The sequence below is a fragment of the Marmota flaviventris genome, chromosome 3, assembly GCF_047511675.1.
Source record: "Marmota flaviventris isolate mMarFla1 chromosome 3, mMarFla1.hap1, whole genome shotgun sequence".
Lineage (NCBI taxonomy): Eukaryota > Metazoa > Chordata > Mammalia > Rodentia > Sciuridae > Marmota > Marmota flaviventris.
Window position 1 is genome coordinate 113,852,578 of NC_092500.1, and position 4,832 is coordinate 113,857,409.

Here is a 4,832-nt window from a genome sequence, read left to right on the forward strand (position 1 = left end):
AAACATTTTCAAAGACTCAATTGTATGATATGGTTTTAAAATACAACAGAAGTTTTGTAGATGAGTCATTTTTGTCTAACTAGTGCCATGGTAATAAATAACTCCAAACATTACATTAAATTCATCAATGCAATAAAATGGTTATTCATAAATTTAAAAACAAAAGAAATTGCCTAATAGATGATAAATCTTTCTCATTACACACATTACAATCTACTTATATTTTATTGGTTGATGAAAGTCACAAGACAAACTTAAATTCAAAGCTCTAAAGTCTACTATTCTTGAAAGACATAGCCTGGCCAGCCAGGTCCAATGAAGATATGCAAAGAACATTTTGCCCTCATAAAAGAAACCGTGGCCACAAACCTATTTGGGCAGGAGAAAGGCTGCACTTCATGGTGACAGCATGTATTGAAACAAAACCACTCACCTTAGTCCTGGGTTGTGGATCAGTGGTAGCACTTGCCTAGCATGTGTGCAAGAGGCACTAGTTGGATTCTCAGTACCGCATATAAATAAATGAGTAAAATAAAACCAAAAATCACTTGCCTCTGAGAGCACACCCCCAATGACCCAACAACTTTCCCCTAGGCCCCACCTCTGAACATTCATCATTTCCCAACAGCACCACCCAGGGGAACAATTCTTGAACACCTTGGCCTTTGGGGGACTCTCAAGTCCAAACTATGGCAATCTCTTAAGTAAAAAAAAAAATAATAATAATAAAATTGAAAATAATAATAATAATAATAATAATAATAATAATAATAATAATAATAATAGGCACACAGCCATCCATCCTTTGCTTTCCCTTTCTCCTCCATCCTTCCTCCTCTCCAAGACCCCATCTCTGCTGGCCGCCAGCATGAGTTCCTTTAGCTATGAGCCTAGACCTCCTACAAGCGGCGCTATGTGGAGACTCACCTGGTGCACATCTCCAGCGTGTGCAGTGCCTACAGCACTGCGTGCTCTGCTTACTCCAACTACTCGGCCCTGGTGTCCCCCTGGCTCTCCGTGCGCCACAGCTACTTGTCCAGTTCCGGCTCCTTGATGCACAGCCTGGAGAACCGAAACCTGAGCAAGGTAGCCGCCATTAGCAAGGATCTCAAGTCCATCCGCACTCAGGAGAAGGTGAAGCTCCAGGACCTCAAAGACCACTTCGCCAGCTTCATCGAGCGCGTGCAGGAGCTGGAGCAGCAGAACAAGCTGCTGGAAGCCGAGCTGCTGGTGCTGTGCCAGAAGCATTCGGAGCCGTCCCGCTTCCGGGCGCTGTAGGAGCAGGAGATTAGCCACCTGCGCCTGGCGGGGGGACGCTAGCAAAGAGAAGCAGGCGCTCCAGGGCGAGCGCGAAGGGCTGGAGGAGACTGGGCAACCTGCAAGCATGCTAGGAAGAGGAGGTGCTGAGCCGCGAGGACGCAGAGGGCCGCCTGATGGAGGCGCACTTAGGCGCGGAGGAGGCGGCGCTGGCCCGCGCTGAGCTCCAAAAGCATATCCACAGCCTGATGGACGAAATCGCTTTTCTGAATCTCCAAAGCCTCATTCTGTCTCAGCCTTTCCTTCTCTCTTTTTAGGCTCCCCCTGTCTTTTAGAACTTGTTCTTATCTTCATTTCTCCACCCTTCTCTTCCTCTATTTTCTCACTGCTGTCTCTCCCTTTCAGTCTCTCTCTCTCTCTCTCTCTCTCTCTCTCTCTCTCTCTCTCTCTCTCTCTCTCCCTCTGTCTATCATTCCTATCTTGCCATCCGCGGTCTCCCTGGGTTCCCTGCTCGCGTCCCCGGTCCCACCCACCCGCCAAGGCGCCCCTGGCACGGAGCAGGGCGAGCCCAGCCAGAGCGCAGAGCAGGAGCCCCATGATGCTGGCCTGGCAAATGTCAGCTCCCAGTTTGCTGGAGGCCGCCCTCCCCAGGAGAGCGCCAGGCAAGCCCAGGAGGAAATGATCCAAGTCTGAGCCAAAATTCCTGGGCGGCTTGGGGCTTTCTGGCTCCAAAACACTCTTCCCCTCCAGAGGCCCCGTGGCACCTCGCGGATCTCAGAGACCCCAAAGACCTAATCTCTAGGTTCCAGCCAGGGCTCTACCCCAGGAAGGAAGGGTGTTCTTGCACAGGAGGGGCTTTGGGGAAGACTTGTAGCCCTAGGAGGCTGCCCCGGGGGTCCAGAGGTTCCTTATGAGCCCATTTTTCTGAGAGAAGTGCTTTCCTCTTTGTCACCGCAGATTCTTGGCACAGGACCTGAAGCCGGACTCCTAGGGAGCTTTTCTGTCTACCCAAGGACAAGATATTAACGCTAATGCTGTCCAACTCCATCTGACCCTGAGAGGGAGATTCAGGCAAGGTGTCTGCCTTCCACAGAAATCCACTTCTTTGGTAAAGAAGTAGCAGCAATATTAAAAGACGCCTTTCAAAAGAAAATAAATTCATGGCTGTCATACAGATAGAAAATAAGCATGTGCCAAAGATTTTATTTAGCTCATTGTTAATGAGGGAACAAGTAAATGTTACAAGCAGTCCTAAGAATGGACTTAGATTAGGAAAAGCGTCTTGCACATGCAAAAAGATTTGAACTCTTGCACTCCAGGAGGGATGGGAACCACAACAACCTGTAGCAGACAGAATTACAGATCTGTACACTATCTATATCTATCTATATCTACATCTATATCTACATCTATATCTGTTTTTTTTTTTTTTGGGGGGGGGGGAGGGGAAGCTGAAGGCACAGCTCAGTGGTGGTGTGCTGGCCCAGCATGTAAAAGAACCTGGGTTCAATCCCAGTAGTGGCCCTCTACTAGTGTTAGGTAGACTGTAGGGAAAGAGGAAAGGAAATCACATATTCACACATTGTGTCTAACCTTTAAGGAGTTCATGCTGTAGTAATTGTTGGGGTACTAATAAACAGCTGCTGAGCTTTGATTGATTGACTTCTACTCTTTGCCACTTCTGATCTTTCCTTAAACATCATTTGAAGCAAGTCATTGTCCATTATGCAGATCAAGAAATCGAGGTTCAAAGAGGTCAAGAACCTTGAAGATAACTTGCAGATAAGTCACACAACTGGCACAAAGAGGTGTCAGGACTAGAATCTAACTTGTCTGACTCTGCACAGCCTGGTTCTTAGATAATAACACACTACATCCTGTTGTCTTTATGCTAAGAAAATTGGGGGGGGGTTTCTTCATTCCAAAAGCTGGGTGAGTTTTTTGGTGATCTTCTAATCATCCCCCCTCTTCCTCCAGTTTAGAACACAGAAACTGAGACAAGTGCAACAAATAATAGTTTTAGTGAAAATACAAATAAATGTAGAGCCCTAACAAATCTGAGAGCTCTGAGTACTTGGAGTACCTTGCTTGCTTCACATGGAACACTTTCATTTCCAAGCCTGGGAGAATGACTTTATCCATCAAGAGTCCCCATCAGGTTTATTTGGAGGAGCCCCTGCAGGCCAGGTCTGCCACTCTGCCTTTTCTGTTCCTGGCTCAGTGCAATTGTCCCACATAATTACCTAATCAATAATCTTCACATCCCATCTCCTCCTGAACAGTAAGACAACAGCCTCAGACACAAACATTCTGATTCTGAGTCATCAAGACTAATATTTATTTTTTTTTAAATTGTATATACATAAATTGGACACAACACCCTAATTCCCTAATTTCTTTATTTATTTTTATGTGGTGCTGAGGATTGAACTCAGCATACCACACATGCTAGGTAAGCACTCCACCATTGAGCAACAACCCCAGCCCCTAGGATCTAATTTTTAAAAAGCTTACATGGGGATTATGATGCCCAGATGAGCTGGGCTAGAAGGAAGGGTTTATTTAAAGAATGCATTGAATTTCTCATAATGGGTTGGACATTCCACAGTAGTTTAGCTCAGTGAGAAATTATCAAAGAATACTTAAATCCACAAAAATTCTTATAGCTCAAATTTATGGATTGGTTGCCTAATATTATGAATTTAAGATTAGAAACACGCAGACACACACACACTTTGATTTCTTGTTATGTTAGAGCACAAAGTAATAAAGTGTAAAATGCAAAACATCAAATTTCTCCCTGTCACTAATTTCCTCTACCCAATAATACCAGTTCAGTTCCCATAGCATGGTGGACACTTCCTATTTCTTCTCTCTATATTCCCTGTATTCTTAGTATGTATGGAGAAAAAAAATATAAACCTGGTATCAAATAATAAATATTTTGCTTTTAAATTCATGTCTACCTCAGTTCTAGCATCAAATCTTGAAAGATCACTAAAAATTTGGAAAAGGTTATGAAAGTGAGTACACATAAAACTACTTTATTCCATGTAGGAGCTGCAAAGTATCCTGTGGATGGGTATACCATTATTTATCCAGACAGTGCCCTATTTATGGACAAAGGGACTGTTTCTTTTTTCCCCAATATAAAACATGCTTCAAGAACATACTTGTGTATATATCATTTTAACAGTTTCATGTATTTATTTATTTAGGTACTGGGGATTAAACCCAGAGACATTCCATAACTGAGCTATATCCCCAGTCCTTTATAAGTTTTTATCTTGAGACAGGGTCTCACTAAGTTGCAGAGTTGTGTGCCCTTGAACTTGCAATCCCTTGCCCCAATCTCTGGAATACTTGAGATTACCAGCATGTGTCACAGTGCCTGGCCTCCTATATTTTAATAGCAATTTCATAAAAGCAGCCCAGAAGATGGACAGTATTAAAAATCTGCACTAGCATGTAGGACAACTCAGAAAGGCATAGTGAGTGAAATCCACTGTATGATCAAAATTCTACAAACGACATTTAGTGGCTGTCAGTAAGAAGTTAACTTAGTTTTGTTTTTT

General features: G+C 43.9%; 1 pseudogene; it reads left to right on the forward strand.

Annotated features, from left to right (window-relative positions):
* Positions 1-868: 868 nt before the first annotated feature.
* On the forward strand, positions 869-1,574 carry LOC114080972 (neurofilament light polypeptide-like; annotated as a pseudogene).
* The last annotated feature ends 3,258 nt before the right edge of the window (positions 1,575-4,832 follow it).